The sequence below is a fragment of the Mixophyes fleayi genome, chromosome 1, assembly GCF_038048845.1.
Source record: "Mixophyes fleayi isolate aMixFle1 chromosome 1, aMixFle1.hap1, whole genome shotgun sequence".
Classification (NCBI taxonomy): Eukaryota; Metazoa; Chordata; class Amphibia; order Anura; family Limnodynastidae; genus Mixophyes; species Mixophyes fleayi.
Genome location: NC_134402.1, coordinates 199,777,934 through 199,798,028, shown reverse-complemented (window position 1 = coordinate 199,798,028; position 20,095 = coordinate 199,777,934).

Below are 20,095 nucleotides of genomic sequence, written 5' to 3'. Positions count from 1 at the left end.
CTCTGTGGAGTGTTGAGAACGAAAGCCAGACTGAAGAGGATCCAACAGGTTGTTTGCGGAAAGATAGCGTGTGAGGCGAGTGTAGGCAAGTCTCTCTAGAAGCTTGGAGGGGCAAGGGAGCTGAGAGATAGGACAGTAATTTGAGATAGAGTTTGGGTCGGAGTTTTGTTTTTTTAGAATTGGAGTAATCACTGCATGCTTGTATAGTGATGGAAAGATGCCAGTAGAGAGTGAGAGATTACAGATTATAGTTAGAGGTGAAATGAGTACAGGAGACAGGGATCTATCAATTTGCGAGGGAATAGGATCAAGAGGACAGGAGGTAGAGTAGAAAGATAAGAAGAGAGAAGAAATCTCCTCTTCATTTGTGGGGTCAAATGAAGAGACGGTGTCAGAGGGTAGTGGGAAGGAATTGAGCTGATTGCTTGTCGAGGAAGAGGATACAATTTCTAGTCTGATCTTATCAATCTTGTCCTTGAAGTAGGAAGCAGGATCCTGAGCACTGATAGTAGATGGAGGGTTCGGGGTGGGAGAATTGAGAAGATGATTAAATGTATTGAAAAGGCGTTTGGGGTTAGAAGCCTGAGCATAGATAAGAGATTGGAAGAATGTTTGTTTTGTAGTGTACAGAGCATTTCGATAGGAGCGGTAGACAGAAGTATATGTGAAGAAGTCATTAGAGCTTCGAGATTTACGCCAGTGACGTTCTGCTATATGGGACAGTTTTTGAAGATTTCGTGTTGCTTTGGTGTGCCACGGTTGACATCGAAGTCGACGTGTAGTATGTAGTGTCGCTGGAGCCACTTGATCAAGGGCCGTTGCTAAGGTTAGGTGAAAATGAGGTACTGCCATCTCAGGGGATGAAAATGTAGAGATAGGGGAGAGAAGGTGTTGGAGAGAGGTGGAAAATTGTTGAAGATTAATAGAATTCATATTTCTGTGAGTATGAGGAGGCTTGGTAGAGTTAGACAGTAGAGAGGTTAGAGCAGTGGGGGTGAGAGTGTAGCTGATAAGGTGATGATTCGAGAGGTGGAAGGGTGTGTTAATAAAATTAGAAACTGAGCATAGTCTAGAGAAAACAAGATCAAGGCAGTGGCCATCCTTATGAGTAGATGATTCAATCCACTGGGAGAGGTCAAGTGAGGAGGTTAGAGAGAGTAGTTTGGAAGCAGCCTTGGAAGGTGGGTTATCAATGGGGATGTTGAAGTCCCCCATGATGATGGTGGGATGTCTGAAGATAAGAAGTGAGGGAGCCATGCAGAGAAATCCTCAATAAATTGTTGGTGTGCTCCAGGGGGACGATAGATCACCGCAACACGTAGAGAGAATGGATTAAAAATGCGAATAGCATGTACTTCAAAAGATGTGAACGTGAGTGATGGAACATTTGGTAGAACTGTGAACGTGCACTGTGGGGAGAGAAGTAGTCCAAACCCAGCTCCTTGTCTGCCTTCAGAGGAGTCTGATGAGATGGAGGCCACCATGTGAAAGTGCTGCAGGTTAGGCAGTGTCTGATTGCATGAGCCATGTTTCTGTTATTGCCAGAAGGTTGAGGTTTCTGTATGTTCATGATAATGGAGAAAAAAGAAGAACCCATGGTTTGTAGATATTTATATTACACTGTGGTGAAGTTGATGATTGACTCGTGTTTATTTGACAATTAACACATAATGGTAATGTCACTCACCAGACTGTGAGTGCTTCTTCCCGTGTGTTTAGGAACCGTGGCCGTCCACCATCCTGAGGGTCTGCGCATGTGCAGCCCTTTCAAACCTTCTGTTCATGTTCCTTTTAGATAATTGGCTGATCAGGCAACACTCCCTATTTAAAGCACCTGAGTTCCATACCTCGTGGCCTGATCTTGGAGTCTCATGCCCCATGAGCCTCTGAAGGTGTTCCTGTGTTTCCTCGTGTATTCAGCTCAGCTGATTCCTGTGGTTTCCAGACCACTTCAACTCTCCTGTGTTTCATCGTGACTGTATTAGCTGATTCCTATCCGCTGCCTCCGTGCACTACAGTTATCTACTCACTTCAACTCTCCTGTGTTTCATCGTGACTGTATTAGCTGATTCCTATCCGCTGCCTCCGTGCACTACAGTTATCAACTCACTTCAAACTCTCCTGTGTTTCATCGTGACTGTATTAGCTGATTCCTATCCGCTGCCTCCGTGCACTACAGTTATCTACTTACTTCAACTCTCCTGTGTTTCATCGTGACTGTATTAGCTGATTCCTATCCGCTGCCTCCGTGCACTACAGTTATCAGCTCACTTCAACTCTCCTGTGTTTCATCGAGACTGCACCAGCTGATTCCTATCCGCTGCCTCCGTGATCAACAGTTCCAGCTCATCTCAACGCTCCCGTGTTTCATCGTGACTGCACCTGCTGATGCCTATCCGCTACCTCCGTGTACCTGCAGTGTCCTGCTTGCCGCTACCCTTCAGTTCTACTCGTGTCTGCAGCCAGCTGATCCGCTCTCCGTGCTTCTACAGTGTTCCTGCCTGTGTCAACTCGCCAGTCTGCATCGGATCAACGCCCCGCTGCTTTCATCTCGTCTAGACCATCTCTACTCTTCAGTGTTCTCCAGGTGTCCAGTTCTTTATACTACTGCTTTCTGAGTATTTGTTTCTATCCCTGCTGGTCTACCTACCTGTGCGCTGCACCTACTTGATTACCGCTTCTACCCTCCTGGGACTTCGCATCCTGCCGGCATCCAGCCGTTCAGGTATCTCCGCACTCCTGTCTGACAGCCTGCTCCTGAATCACGGTATGCATACTTCTGATTGACTCTCCTGGTGATCCCTGGGTAAAGACTCCTAGTGCCCGTGACAGTAAGATCAGGCCATGACAGACCCAGATTCGGAACCTACAGCTAAAGAGATGCTGCAGCATCTGGTTACCCGTGTGGAGCAACAGGATGCTCGGCAACAGCTGTTACTACAATGTTACCAGGCGTTAGCCTCTCAAGGAACATCTGGACAGAATGTTACAGCTAATGTTGAAGCTCCTGTGCTTTCCTCCGTTTCCCCAGTGCCATCCCAGGTGTCTACGGCTTCCACGCTTCACCTGCCTACTTCGTAAAAGTATGATGGAGACCCCAAAACTTGTAGGGTTTTTCTCAACCAATGCTCAGTTAATTTTGAGCTCCAACCTCAAAATTTTTCTACCCATCGTTCCAGAGTGGCCTGTCTTATTTCATTGTTTTCTGGACAAGCTCTGGCTTGGGCTTCCCCTCTGTGGGAGAGGAACGATCCAGTATTACAAGATAGTGCTAAATTTATTTCTATGTTCCGAAGTGTATTCGATGAACCAGGTCGTGTAATCTCCGCTGCTTCCAGCATTCTCCGTTTACGTCAGGGTTCTCGTACAGTAGGCCAGTACGTCATTCAATTTAGGATATTAGCCTCTGAACTTCAGTGGAACACTGAAGCATTAATTGCCGCCTTCTGGCAGGGGCTCACCGATAAAATTAAAGATGCAATGACTACCCAAGAGCTACCTACGTCATTAGAAGATTTGATTTCCCTCTGCCATCGTGTAGACATGAGGTTTCGTGAAAGGGAATCTGAAAAAACAACTTCAGTTAAAGCACCTCTTCGCTCAACCCCTCAACTTCGTCCAGCTTCATCTCCGGTGATCCCCATGGAGATAGGGCGTTCCAAATTAACTTCTGAGGAGAGGTACCGAAGAGTAAAGAATAGACTTTGTATCTATTGTGCTGATTCCACACATATGCTCAATTCTTGCCCTAAGAAATCGGGAAATGCCAGGCCCTAACTAGTTCTGGAGAGGTGAAGTTAGGGTCCCTGGAGTCCTCTCCATGTTCTACGAAATTAAAAGTCTGCGCTTTTGATGTTACGATTTCCTTTGCTACCAAATCCTTTGAGTCCCAAGCACTGATTGATTCTGGAGCAGCAGGAAATTTCATTTCTAAATCCCTAGTGAATCAATGGTCCCTACCAGTGATTACTTTGAAAACACCGATTACTGTGACTGCTATAGATGGATCACGTCTCATCAATGGTCTCATCACCAAGAGTACGTCTCCAGTAACGCTTCAGATTGGTGTGCTACACCATGAAGAGATTTTGTTTTTAATTCTTCCTGTTACCACAAGTCCGATTGTTTTAGACCTTCCATGGCTTCAATGTCATTCTCCCCAGATTGACTGGCGCACTCCTCAAGTTACGTCTTGGGGAGCTGAATGTCATCATCATTGTCTCTCCCAAATCGTTCCCCTTAAAATACAGCAATCCTCCATTTCACCTTCCTCACCGGGACTCCCTCCTCAGTATGCTTCATTTGCCGATGTATTTGATAAAACTCAGTCTGAACATCTTCCTCCTCATCGTTCATGGGATTGTCCGATTGATCTTCTACCTGGCAAAACTCCTCCTAGGGGTCGTGTGTATCCACTTTCGTTACCTGAAACTCAAGCTACATCTGAATACATCCAAGAGAATCTCCAGCGAGGTTTTATTCGACCTTCCACCTCTCCCGCTGGAGCCGGGTTCTTCTTCGTAAAAAAGAAGGATGGATCACTACGCCCCTGCATAGATTTTCGTGGACTTAACGCCATTACTATTAAAAATCGGTATCCCATTCCTCTGATTACTGAGTTATTTGATCGCATTAAGGGAGCTCGGATCTTTACCAAGTTGGATCTTCGTGGTGCCTATAATTTAATTAGAATCCGGCCCGGTGACGAATGGAAGACAGCTTTCAACACCAGAGATGGGCATTATGAATATTTAGTAATGCCTTTCGGGTTATGTAATGCCCCCGCTGTTTTCCAGTGTTTCATTAATGAGATCTTTCGGGACTTGTTATATGTATGTGTCGTTGTCTACCTGGACGACATATTGATCTTTTCACAGGACCTGCCTTCTCATCACCAACATGTGGCAGAGGTCCTTTCCAGACTCCGGAAAAATTCATTATTCTGCAAACTAGAAAAATGTTCAATCGAGTTGCCCCAGATTCCATTTTTGGGTTATATTGTCTCCGGAGTTGGTCTACAAATGGATCCAGAAAAGGTAAATGCTGTGTTACATTGGCCTCAGCCAACTACTCTTCGTGCCATTCAGCGTTTTTTAGGTTTTGCCAATTACTATAGACGCTTCATTCAAGACTTCTCGTCCATTGCATCTCCTATTGTGGCCCTGACTCGTAAAGGGGCCAATACTAAGCAATGGTCATCTGAGGCTCTCCAAGCCTTTCAATTTCTTAAAGAGTCCTTCTCCTCTGCTCCCATTTTTTGACAGCCTGATGTGACACTTCCCTTCTTCCTAGAAGTAGATGCCTCTAATGTTGGCTTAGGAGCCATTCTCTCCCAACGATCGGAGCAACAAAAATTCCATCCTTGTGCCTTTTACTCTCGGGGTCTCCTGCCTGCGGAGAGGAATTACACTATCGGGGACAAGGAGTTGCTGGCTATCAAAGTAGCATTGGAGGAGTGGAGATACTTGTTGGAGGGAGCTCGTCACCCTGTGACGATTTTCACGGATCATAAGAACTTGTCATATCTACAGTCTGCTCAATGCTTGAATCCTCGTCAAGCAAGATGGTCTCTTTTCTTTTCTCGTTTCGAATTAATCATAACCTTCAAACCAGCTGCCAAGAACAAAAAGCTGACGCTCTATCCCGAGCTTTTGTGACGTCCTCTGACGTTGAAGAGGTTTCCAACCACTCTATACTAGACCCCAAATGTATTTCGCTGGCTGCTTCTTCCACTAAAGTGCTACCATTTGGGAAGACCCTCGTGCCTCCTACTCTTAGGAGGAAAATCCTTTCGTGGTTCCACTCTTCTCGTTTTTCTGGACATGCTGGTGAACGCAAGACCTTTGAGATTCTCTCTCGAAGTTATTGGTGGCCCTCGATGAGGAGAGACGTCAAAGAGTTTGTAGCTGCTTGTGAATTGTGTTCTCAGTTTAAGACCTCCCGCAGAACCCCAGCGGGTTTGCTTCAACCACTACCCATTCCATCCAAGCCCTGGACCCATATTAGTATGGACTTTGTTACTGATCTTCCGCCTAGTAAAAATTGTAATACTGTTTGGGTAGTGGTAGACAGATTTTCGAAGATGGCTCATTTTGTCCCTTTGTCTGGTTTGCCTTCCTCTTCTACCCTGGCTGAACATTTCGTCAAGGAAATCTTTTGTATTCATGGATGTCCGTCTGAGATTGTGTCAGATAGAGGAGTGCAATTCGTTTCCAGATTCTGGCGGGCCCTTTGTAAAACCTTGGGCATACGATTAGCACTTTCATCTTCCTGCCATCCTCAATCAAACGGACAAACTGAAAGGGTCAATCAAGATCTTGAGACCTTTATAAGGATGTTCTCATCAGCCAATCAAGACAACTGGGTAGAATTGCTTCCTTGGGCTGAATTCGCTCATAACAACATGTACCATGAGTCATCTTCCAAAACTCCATTCTTTGTGGTTTACGGTCACCATCCGTCTTTTCCGGAATTTCCTGCCCTCCCTCCCACCCAAGTTCCTGCTGTAGAGACTGTTTGTCAGACCTTCAAAAATATTTGGTCTCAGGTCAAAACCTGTTTAAAGAAGACTTCTGCCAAATATAAGTCTTTTGCAGATAAGAAGAGGCGGGCTATTCCACCACTGAAAATTGGAGATCGTGTCTGGTTATCTACCAAAAATATTCGTTTTGAAGGTCCCATCTATGAAATTCGCTCCCCGTTTTATTGGTCCATATAGGATCATTCAAGTGATAAATCCAGTTTGTTTCAAACTTCAACTTCCTAAGAATCTTCGTATTTCCAACGCCTTCCATGTGTCCTTACTCAAACCTCTCATCATCAACCGTTTCTTGGCCCCTCCTTCAGCACCTCAGCCAGTTCAAGTTCATCAGGAGGAAGATTTCGAGATTACTCATATATTGGACGCAAAAATTTCGCAAGGAGTTCTTCGTTTCCTCGTTCATTGGAAGAGCTTTGGTCCGGAGGAGCGTTCATGGATCAAAGCTGAAGATCTCAACGATCCAGCTCTTCTTAAGAAGTTTTATTCCAAAAATCCGGACAAGCCCGGTTCCAGGTGTTCTTAGCCCACCTTTAAAAGGGGGGTACTGTCACTCACCAGACTGTGAGTGCTTCTTCCCGTGTGTTTAGGAACCGTGGCCGTCCACCATCCTGAGGGTCTGCGCATGTGCAGCCCTTTCAAACCTTCTGTTCATGTTCCTTTTAGTTAATTGGCTGATCAGGCAACACTCCCTATTTAAAGCACCTGAGTTCCATACCTCGTGGCCTGATCTTGGAGTCTCATGCCCCATGAGCCTCTGAAGGTGTTCCTGTGTTTCCTCGTGTATTCAGCTCAGCTGATTCCTGTGGTTTCCAGACCACTTCAACTCTCCTGTGTTTCATCGTGACTGTATTAGCTGATTCCTATCCGCTGCCTCCGTGCACTACAGTTATCTACTCACTTCAACTCTCCTGTGTTTCATCGTGACTGTATTAGCTGATTCCTATCCGCTGCCTCCGTGCACTACAGTTATCAACTCACTTCAAACTCTCCTGTGTTTCATCGTGACTGTATTAGCTGATTCCTATCCGCTGCCTCTGTGCACTACAGTTATCTACTCACTTCAACTCTCCTGTGTTTCATCGTGACTGTATTAGCTGATTCCTATCCGCTGCCTCCGTGCACTACAGTTATCAGCTCACTTCAACTCTCCTGTGTTTCATCGAGACTGCACCAGCTGATTCCTATCCGCTGCCTCCGTGATCAACAGTTCCAGCTCATCTCAACGCTCCCGTGTTTCATCGTGACTGCACCTGCTGATGCCTATCCGCTACCTCCGTGTACCTGCAGTGTCCTGCTTGCCGCTACCCTTCAGTTCTACTCGTGTCTGCAGCCAGCTGATCCGCTCTCCGTGCTTCTACAGTGTTCCTGCCTGTGTCAACTCGCCAGTCTGCATCGGATCAACGCCCCGCTGCTTTCATCTCGTCTAGACCATCTCTACTCTTCAGTGTTCCCCAGGTGTCCAGTTCTATATACTACTGCTTCCTGAGTATTTGTTTCTATCCCTGCTGGTCTACCTACCTGTGCGCTGCACCTACTTGATTACCGCTTCTACCCTCCTGGGACTTCGCATCCTGCCGGCCTCCAGCCGTTCAGGTATCTCCGCACTCCTGTCTGACAGCCTGCTCCTGAATCACGGTATGCATACTTCTCATTGACTGTCCTGGTGATCCCTGGGTAAAGACTCCTAGTGCCCGTGACATGTAAGCTACTTGATGTGGAGTTAAGAGATGTGTGTTCAGGGCCGGACTGGAACTTAAAATCAGCCCTGGCATTTAAAGCACACAGGCCCACGTGTTGTGGGCTCCATGCACTATATTGTTGCACACTGATGCTGGCGCAGTACAACATGATGTAGTATGAGTGTGTGTGTGGGGGGGGGGGTATTTATTTCTCCTAATGACCCTCAACATTACATTATTAGCACCCCAATTACATCAATAAACACAATGACAATACATTATTAGTACCCAAATTACAGCAATAAATAACCCCCCACACACACTCATACTACATCAATCACCCCCACATTACAGCAACCGGCATCACCCCCCACATTACAGCATCCAGCATCACCCCCCACATTACAGCAACCGGCATCACCCCCCACATTACAGCAACCGGCATCACCCCCCACATTACAGCGTCCAGCGTCACCCCCCACATTATAGCAATACCCTCTCCTACTTATTAGCAATACTAAGCACCAAACACACTACAACATTGCCACCAGCACGCCACCCCATACTACAGCAATACCACCAATTATACAGACGCCACTGTAGGAAACAATGTTTTGCTTTTTTCAAATCTCCCACAAAATAGCAACAACGAACAGAGTGCTTACACACACATATAGGTAACAGGTTCCCTATTCCCTTAATTAAATAGTAATGGCAGAATTTTCATGAATCATTCCACATGAAATAAAACTAACATATATCTAAAAAAAAACATAACTATTGAATGATCAGTTGAACCCACGCGGCCGCATTAAAAGTATTTCCATCTACAGCAAAATGTCTCAGAAAAATATTTTTGTTTTACTACAGTAATTGGATATGCGTCTTTTCTATTCATTTTAAATAACACAGTATATAAATTAAGGGGGATAGAGGAGGTGGGTGAGAAATAATTGGATGTGATCCATCAGTTTGATTAGATAGGAAACATCTAGATTATTTACCTGGAGGCGTCTACCGCCTTGACTCACAGGCAGGGCTGACAAGAGGAATTTTGGGCCCCGATACAGCAACTTCTTTGGGCTCCCGTCATATTCAACAATGAAAGACTTGCCTTTGGCAGAAGTTCATATGATGCCACACCGTAGTGTGCCCAGTTCATATTATGCCACATCGTAGTGCCCCACGGTCATATTATGCCACATAGTAGTACCCTCAATACATATTCGGTCATGCAGAAGTGCCCACAAATCATATTATGGCATAGTAGTGCCCCCAAATCATTAGTAAAGCTCAGATAAAAACTCATTCACAAATAAAAATTGGTACAGCATATCAGATACTGAGTGTGAATCTCCCAAGAGCAGCTTAATACATCATTTACAATGCAAACAAAAATAGATATATTGACACAATTACAGATAAAATTTATGACAAGCAATGTTTTTTCCTCTTAATTAAAAATCTCTGTACAGATAAATATGCAAAAAACTTTACAGCGCAATAATGAGCAATACATAGTGTTAAACATTATTGGATACGCTGTAGTGTCCCCAGTTCAAGAAAGGATGTTAAAAACATATTGCACATGAGAAAATATATGAACTTACCTGATTATGGCATCCTGTGTTCTGTTCCTAGAGGGCGCGCTGGGCGAGGAGGGATCAGCAGCTGTCAGCTCACACAGGCAGTCGGGAGCAGGAATAGAGGGCAGTGGTCGAAGCAGAAATTTTGGAGTGGGGGTATAGAAAATATAGGTGAATGGAGTATGAAGGCTTGTTTTTTTTGTTTTTTTAACACTTGTCCCCTCTGTGCATTTCCATTCTTCATTACTACTTGTGTTTTATGATGGCTGCATCCCTGACATTCCCATTCTTAAGATGTCTCTCCCTTTACACTTTCTTTTACCTATGCCCCTGCACCATCTTCTCCTTTGTCCCTCTCACTTAACCCCCTGCACCACCTTCTCCGCTGGCTCTCACACATCTTCCTGTACCACCTACTCCCCTGGCTCTCTCACACGTCTTCCTGCACCCTCTACCCCCCGGCTCTCTCACTCCTCTTCCTGCACCTCCTACCACCCTGGCTCACTCACCCCCTCTCCCAGAACCCCCTTCCCCTTTGGCTCTCTCACCCCCTCTCCCAGCACCCCCTGGCTCTCACCCCCTTTCCCAGCACCCCCTTTGGCTCTCTCACCTCCTTTCCCAGCACCCCCTTCGGCTCTCTCATCCCCTTTCCCAGCACTCCCTTCCGCTCTCTCACCCCCTCTCCTAGCACCCCCTGGCTCTCACCCCCTTTGGCTCTCTCACCTCCTTTCCCAGCACCCCCTTCAGCTCTCTCACCCCCTCTCCCAGCACCCCCTGGCTCTCATCCCCTTTCCCAGCACCCCCTTCGGCTCTCTCACCCCCTCTCCCAGCACCATCTTCGGCTCTCACCCCCTCTCCCAGCACCCCCTTCCGCTCTCTCACCCCCTTTCCCAGCACCCCCTTCGGCTCTCACCTCCTTTCCCAGCACCCCCTTCGGCTCTCTCACCCCCTCTCCCAGCACCCCCTGGCTCTCATCCCCTTTCCCAGCACCCCTTTGGCTCTCTCACCTCCTTTCCCAGCACCCCCTTCGGCTCTCTCATCCCCTTTCCCAGCACTCCCTTACGCTCTCTCACCCCCTCTCCTAGCACCCCCTGGCTCTCACCCCCTTTGGCTCTCTCACCTCCTTTCCCAGCACCCCCTTCGGCTCTCTCACCCCCTCTCCCAGCACCCCCTGGCTCTCATCCCCTTTCCCAGCACCCCCTTCGGCTCTCTCACCCCCTCTCCCAGCACCATCTTCGGCTCTCTCACCCCCTCTCCCAGCACCCCCTTCCGCTCTCTCACCCCCTTTCCCAGCACCCCCTTCCGCTCTCTCACCCCCTTTCCCAGCACCCCCTTTGGCTCTCTCACCCCCTCTCCCAGCACCCCCTGGCTCTCACCCCCTTTCCCAGCACCCCCTTCGGCTCTCACCTCCTTTCCCAGCACCCCCTTCGGCTCTCTCACCCCCTCTCCCAGCACCCCCTGGCTCTCATCCCCTTTCCCAGCACCCCCTTCGGCTCTCTCACCCCCTCTCCCAGCACCCCCTGGCTCTCACCCACTCTCCTAGCACCCCTTGGCTCTCACCCCCTTTCCCAGCACCCCCTGGCTCTCACCCCCGCGACCCCCCCCCCCCCGAAAATCGCGGGCACCCCCCGAAAATCGCGGCACCCCCGCGACCCCCCCCCCTCCGAAAATCGCGGGCACCCCCCGAAAATCGCGGCACCCCCACGACCCCCCCCCCTCCGAAAATCGCGGGCACCCCCCGAAAATCGCGGCACCCCCCCCTCTTCAGTAAAAAAAAAGCAAATTAAAAAAAAAAACAGGAAACTCACCAGTGTAACTGGCTGCACAGCATAACGGGGAAGGGAGCTGGGGAGCGCGCAGCAGAGGTGGCTGGTTCCTGGAACCACCAGCCACCAAGAAGACAGGGGGAGTTGGGCCGGCCCATATAGCCATCGGCCCTTCTGGCATTTGCCAGAAGTGCCAGATGGCCAGTCCGGCCCTGTGTGTGTTACTTGGGCTGCATAGAATCTTTGCAAACAAAAATGTCACATGGGTAGCTCCCACAAGCTCCTAGTACAGACGCATTTGTTTAACAACAGGGACTCCCCGTTTTTGGCTGTAGGGGAAAAAGACAGCTGTTTAAAAAATGTATATAGAAAAAATGCTTTTTAAGAACATCTGAGAAGTCAGAGGTTTTGTAGTTATTGAACATAAATAAAATAGCGGTAAAAGACACAAGGGGGTAAATATATCAAGCTGCGTGTTTGAAAAAGTGGAGAAGTTGCCTATAGCAAACAGTCAGATTCTAGCTGTCATTTTGTAGAATGTACTAAATAAATGATAACTAGAATCTGATTGGTTGCTATAGACAACAGCTCCGCTTTTTCAAACCTGTAGTTTGATAAATTTACCCCAATATGTATTATACCCCAATAATTAGTGAGATAATATTAATAAGATCTACATCATTTGTAATATTATCATTATGATGATGATGATAATGATTAATATTGCCCACATTTCCTACTATACTGAGCTTTAAAAAAATATTTCTTGCTTAGGAGTGGTCTCCAGGCTGCTTGATTAATAAGTGCCCACTACTACACGTAGATCAGAGTAAAACAGTTTTGGTGCAAATTTTTAACCTTGTTGTAACACTTCATATTTTTACAATATTGTTATAGGAAAGGGTTAGCATTTCCATTTTGATAGTAAGCCCTTTCTTGTTAGGAGAAGTACTATTGTAACAGAGTGTTCAGTATCACATATAGTGATTATTACTACAAGGTGATTAAACGCAAACTATCACTCACGTGAAAATAGGGCAGCTACTCTCTCCCAAAGTTTCAATTATCGCATGAAAAGTAAATTTACTCTAGTAAATGAAAGTGCCTGCTCTTCTGACTTCATGCAAAAAGTAGAAAAGTAAAAGGAAATTTGGATGTGCAACTAAAAGACCCTAGCTCTTAATGCCCGGAACGGCTGCTTGCTCTTTTGGATTTATAAGTTCCAGTAGGTACTGACAGCCATTGACTGGAAGAACGTACTGGTGATCTTGATCTATCAGTGCATGCTGGAACATATAGTCCCAAAATGAAAAAAAAAAAACATGCACATAGACATATATTTTAAAATAACGTTTAATTGAATAAAATACCAAAAACTCCTATTCACCACTATAATATACAATAATATACTCTCTCTCTCTCTCTCTCTCTCTCTCTCTCTCTCTCTCACTCTCTCTCTTTCTCTCTCTCATTGTCTCTTTGTTCCTTAATGTAATAAAATGAGAAACTTCTCAATTTCTCTGTCTTTGTATACCAATGGTACAGTGGCTGCAGCTGAATCGTAATGACCTGAATTGGTTGGGAAATCTTTTACCGCTAACTATTCATAAAGGGTTAGCTTGGGAAAACACATGTGAATGGCTGAGCAACTAATGGTAATCTTAGTCACCAGATTACAGTAATTTAGTGTTGGGTGCTGGAAGCATGCAGTTGCATCGGCTTTTAAGTTTAGCGTTACTCTCATAGACACATTTCCCATTGGGATTCAAAAACAAAACAATTTTCCATTAGATGTACAAGGAAAAATTGTATTTTAATAATGTGTTGAACAAAAGCATCAAGATGTTTTATTCAATTAAATTTAATTTTAAAATATGTGTCTATTTAATTTATTTATTTATTACACTTGTATACACGTTTGTTGTATTGGTAAGGAACTCTTTTGGGTTATACTTCGACCACTGGAGTGACAAATTTGCCAATCATTTTATTACCCTGGAGGACCAGGAAGAGCCCCGGTGAACAGGAGTGCTGCTGTTTCTTGTGACACTCATTCCCAAAGAGACAATAGCCCTTTACGGACAAGCCTGGGGCTTTTTTCTAGTAAGCAAGGGAGGCACCACATTTGTGACTTCTTTGTGTGGCTTGCATTGTCTCTAAATATTGCCTTAAGTTGTCATAGCAGCTGTTCATTAAGCCTATTTAAGGCACACTGGGGTGTGGCTCACAAGCCAGCTCTTGCTAGATGTAAGTCTCTATAGCTGGGGGGTGAGTTCATCTGATTTTAACTGCATTATAATGGTGTTTGAAGCATATAGGTCAGTGTAGTACCTGCATATAATGAGGAGCCCTTGATGCTGGTATGCAGTCTTAAATGTTTTGATCAAAATATGAACTAATATCTCATGTTTTCATTTTGCTAGATACACACAAATATGCAGGGTTAAAAGTGTCCAAAGTGTCAAAAGGGCCCAAGCTACACACTAGCCAAAACATGTTCAGCAATTCTGCCACTTGACTCCAAGGTTAAATATGATTTTTTTGGTTTCCAAGTGCTATGTGTGACTTGTCCTTACTTACAGAGTCATTTTGTCATTTTAAAAACAAGAGTTTATGGTTAAACAGAGCATTGCATTGCTTGCTATTAATGTATATTTGTTTGGAACATTTTAATGGTAATATTTATTACAATACAAATGGTGTTTTGTACAGAATGGTCTAGTTCTACTTGTTGGTCTGTGACATGCGAATGTGTCTTCTGTCCCTTCAGTTTAATTTAGCCAATTGCCAGCACACCTATAACATTCCGTTACTGTACTATTCAGTTACGTATAAAGGTAAAATGTGTTATGCATTGTATGGAAAGGGCTTTGGAAAGTGTTGGGGGATGGGGGCTATAGTGTTCTGTGTGTTTACGCGTATAATTGTTTAATACTAAATAATAATAATACACTCCCCCTATACTTTCTATGGGAAAATAACATAGGCAATAAAAATCCTTATTTCGATCACCATAGCATAAAAATGGTAAAGAAATAAATATTGTGAAGATAAAAATTTAGTCGGTTCTCGAGCATCATGCATTATTATGCACAAAAATAGGCAACGGAAAAGCCCTCAATACAAAGAAATTCAATTAGCCGCGTTACTGCTGAAAGTAACGCGGCATGCGCACTATTACCGATATTATGGTAATAGTGCGCATTATTTCCGCTAATACGGTAATCTTTAATGCTGGTTTTTACTTGCAGCTCTTGGAGCCGCGAGCAGAAGTCAGGGTTAAAATTACCGTATTAACGGTAATAGATTTAGCGCCGCTTTACTAGCGGCAGACTTGAATTTGCCCCTAAGGGGCGAATTCAATTGGCCACGTTACTGCTGAAAGTAACGTGGCCTGCGCACTATTACCGATATTACGTGCGTGATTACCGTTAATACAGTAATTTCAATGTTGGCTTTTTGCTCGCAGCTCCCTGAGCCTCAAGCAGAAAGCAGGGTTAAAATTACCGTATTATCAGTAATAGGTTTAGCACAGCGTTACTCTGGGGGGAATTGAATTCCCCCCTAAGAATCTATGTGGCTCTTTTAGTTGTAAGCTAGGTTTCTATTCTTATGCAAGCAGGTAGAAAGCAGAAAACAGAAGTTAGTCATGACTCTGATTTTCATGCAGCTAATAATAACCTGTTTATGTAAATATGTGATGTGATTCTGCAGGTAACATGGTCCACTAGCTTGTACTGGCCAGCTAGGCCCAGAGTTCCAAGACCTGTTCTGCTTCTTTGTCTTGTACCTCTTGATAAGTTTCTCCTGGAAAATTAAAAGTATGGGTTCTTTTACACAATAGCACTTTGTACCACAATCCTACTCTCACCTCATACTGTTCTGCCTTGCACTTTGAATTAGTGCATGTATATAATGATTGTGGAGTATGTGCTTCCATCCACTGTTGCCATTTCTTGATCATGTTGTTCATTTGAAGTTCCATGCTGACATCACCTTATACACTTTTGCTTGTGAAAGACTAGTAATTCGAGCTATATGTGGCAATTAAGTTCCTGTCTTATGCACTCCAACAATAACCCCTCCTTCATTGTGTCACTGAGGTCTTCTCTAGCAGCCTTGGGATGTTATTTGCCTAATTAACACCTGTGTAAAAGCTCTTCCTCAATTACCCTCATATTTCTAACTTCCCACTATGTTCACTACCTGTAGATCTGCTATGAAGCAGAAGCAGTGGTGTTTATAGTCTTTCCGGTTCGCAGCCCATAGGGTTGCGAACGAAAATCCGCGTTATTGCGGTACCGTATTACCGGCAATACCGCGCATGTTTTGCGGTAACGCGCGTTACCACGAACCGGAAAGCTAATTGAATATGCCCCTATATGTTTAAAAACCTGCTCTAATTTTATGCCTAATGAATCCATAGCATTATAAGTATTAAGCGCTTTAATGGGGTTCAATTTACTTTATCAGCTCATATAGTTAACAAGATTGAAAAAAAAATCAGATTCAACATTTTGTAGTTCTAGCTGTGTTGACACAGTACTTGGTATAAAAAGCTCATTCAACAAATCTTTATATTGATCTCAGATATAATTCTATTTACTAATTAGGTCATTTCTAAGGCATCTTATTTTCCAATGTAAACAAGCCAATTTTATCTAATATTTTCATTATGTAACCCCCATTCACTTAATTAATATGGTTGTCTACCTTAGAACCCTCTTGAGTTTAATTGCCCAAAACTAACATATTTAAGATGTGGTCTGATTAGTGATTTATACATTGGTAAAACTCAGTTCACATTGTGTGCATTTATCTCCCTTTTGCACCCCAGGATTATTAAACCGCTTATGGTGGACCACATACTTTAACGTCTTTAACCTTTACCAGAGTTAACTTAACAACTAAAATAACGACACAGAGACTTGAATTGGCGTTTGAAAGGTCAGGAATTTATTAAAGGCGAAACTGCTGGGGAAAAATTTGGTTGCCAATATAAACAGACCAATCAGCATCCAGCCCACACCTACCAGTTGTAAATTCCGTCCAAACTAATTTGGACCCGACTAGGCGTAAAATGCCAAACTAACCTATTTGACATATTAGCTGAGGGCCGTCCGCCTAAGCGGAGCCCCTTTACTCCGAAGGGCTATTCTGACTAATTTGTCCAATCCCTTTAAGGGGAGAGTGCCTACTACGCCTTAAATGTAACCAAAATGGCCGCTGATTGGGCTGCTTACCGCCACAGCTAAGATTCCCACCAGGAACCGCAGCCCGCCACCAACTGACCTCTCATAGCCAAACAAGAAAACCGAAAATCTGCTCTATAAAGTATGCCATACCCAAATCAGACAAATGCACACCATCGGGTCTATAGTACTGCGTCAACACAGCCCTTATGGAAGGATAACTAATGCAGCCACCACCAACTTCCTGAAAGATCTTCCGCACCACCCGATTTACCTTCCCACGAGCTTTCTCAATCCGGACTGGTTTATCCGCCCCTCTCCAATTGCGCCTAGGGATAATATCGGACCATATAAGGTGAACTGTTGGCCAATGTAACTTAATGGCCCCGACATCAGATCTTATCTGCTCTATGAGCTCTAAACTGGACCACTTACACAGATCATTCCCCCCAAGGTGAATAATAAGTTCCGAAGGGTGCCCAAATCTACCCTCGGTATCTTTTAGTATGTTCAACAGAGATGCCCAATGCATACCCCTAACACCTATCCATCTTATTGACTCTGCCCGGGTAAACTTGCTCAAATCATGAGCAGGGCCGCTCTTACCAGCCCAAAAAACAAATGAATGGCCGACCAGCCAAATATTCCTCCCATCCTGACGTGCACCTGCAACATGGAGTAATAATGCATGTAAATTAATGACAAAATGTAATATAATTAATACGGAAAACCAAAAATTGCCACATTCGCGCATAACGCAGGATGACCCATGCAGAGGTAAAACCGAAAACCCCAGGGTGACACGGCCAATCAGGCCCCCGGAGAAAAGAAATGGCAAAACTCTCCGCGCTCCCTTTCAACAAGGTAAGTAACGCATGTCATGGGCCAGCCTTACTACATCGCACTGCCTAAGCCTAGAGCGCCACCGCTGGCCTAACATACCATTTGAAACACCTAGACCTCCATCTACCCAAAGCCATAATGCTCTGCTCAGACACACCTTCTTCTGCCGCTACCGTAGCTGCCCCTATCCTAAAGGAATGCGTCCCATAGTCCGCTGCAATCAAACCAAGCTTAAGCACGCAACTTTTGAATACTGCTGAAAATTGAAACTTCGTAAGGGGAAAACCATCACTATGTCTAAGCCAATTACCACCGGGAGCAGGAGACATATCCCTGTACAATCTTGTCGATTCCACTGGACAAACCGCTATATCCTGGTTCTGCTGCAAAGTGATCCATTTCCCTCTACCCAACGAATCAGTCTTCGATCTATGAATTTTACAAGCAATACTCTCATCCTGTACCACAACATTCCTGGAAAGCAAGCCTGAATCCACAGCCGACCTAGACGAGGCTACCAACTCACCTATTCTAAAAGCCCCGAAAAAAGCCATAACAAACGCCAGCCGAAACAAAGCTGCCTCAAACTCATCCGTCGCCACAACCGAGATAACCTTCACAAGGTTCACTAACTCTCTCTTATCGATAGGTCTACGCTTATCTTCTAATGGGGGGGGGGGGATTCTAGCCCAACCTCTTAAAACCTTACGCACCAATGCCTGTTTGGTAACATCCCGACTACCTGTAATCTGCAGGAAAAACGAAATACCAGCCAAATCAGACACCATATATGTTTTGGATCTACCCGCCTGAAAACAATGCCACACAAAAGCGAGCATGCGCTGTCGCCCCGTCTTACCTCGAGCCTCATCAGATCCACAAAAACCCTCCCAGGACGACCAAGCCTCCCGATATTTCTTCAACATCCCAGGTGCAACCAAACGCCTAGCAAGCTCCTCTACGCCGGCATTATAATCTGCCAGACAAAATCGGTGCATGAAACACCAGACACATTAGCATGCGGAGCTAACAAACATAACTTATTCCAATCAAACCTAGACAAAGCATCCGCAATTCCCTTTATCTACCCCAGGTACATGCCTTGCCTTAAAAGTAAAGTTGAGAGTCAGACACCTATAAAGCAAACGTCTCAATAGCCTCAGAGCTGGCAGGGAGGTAGCCCTCTGATTATTAATGGCATGTACTACCCCCAAATTGTCGCACCAGAAAGATATACTCCTATTATGCAGACAAACACCCCCCAACTCGATAGCTACAATGATGGGGAACAACTCCAAAAGCAAGTGATTCCTCGTGAGACCCTCCTGACGCCAAGCAGATGGCCAAGCTGCTGCACACCACTCCCCATCCAGGTAAGCCCCAAACCCGGAAGACCCAGCAGCAACTGTAAACAATTGCAACTCCACGTTATTGGCGCCAAGCAGGGGCCACAAGCAAACTCCATTAAAACTCTCTAAGAAGAAACGCCACGTAGCCAAATCATCCCTAATCTCCTTGGACATTCTCACAAAATGATTTGCTTTTGAAACCCAAACCGTAGCCCTCTCTAGCTTCCGACAAAACACCCTCCCCATGGGAATGACTTTACAGACGAAATTAAAAAGACCAAGCAGTGACTGCACCTGTCGCAACTGCACTTTACACTCACCCTGAACTGTATCAATTACTCCCCTCAACTTAGCCACCTTCTCTGCTGGAAGCCTACAACAACCCGCAACCGTGTCATTCTCAATACCTAGGTATGTCAACCTCACCGTCGGGCCTTCTGACTTGTCCACTGCCACCGGAACTCCCATTACTCTAAACTACGCCTGAGCAGAAAACAATAAGTCCTGACACACTGTTGTACCCGCTGGACCAATAAACAGAAAATCATCAAGGTAGTGGGCCACGCCCTGATGCCCCGACCCGGCCACAACACACCAGTGGAGAAAAGTGCTAAAACATTCAAAAAACGCACATGACACCGAACATCCCATAGGTAAACATTTATCCATGTAATACCCATCTGAAAACCGAAAACCCATGTACCGAAATGAAGAAGGATGCAGGGGCAACAATCTAAAAGCAGACTCAATGTCCAATTTTGCTAACAACGTACCCGCGCCACATCCCTGAACCAATGACAATGCATCCTCAGACTCTGCAATCGCATCATTCACAGATGTACCCTGCGGGTGAGAAAAAATGCTGGATTAGCCGAAACTTCCCCACCTCCTTTTTTGGCACCACCCCCACCGGGGAAAGAACTAAATCCTGAATTGGGGGAACCGAAAAGGGGCCACACATTCGGCCAAATGACACCTCCTTACACACTTTCTCGTGCACTACCATCGGTAATTCCGTAGCCGATTTCAAATTCCAGGGCGTACCAGTCTGCACCACACCTGACACCGGCAATTTGAACTATCTGATGTCAGTACAGTGTGTGTGAAGAAGGGGGGGGGCTGATGTCAGTACAGTGTGT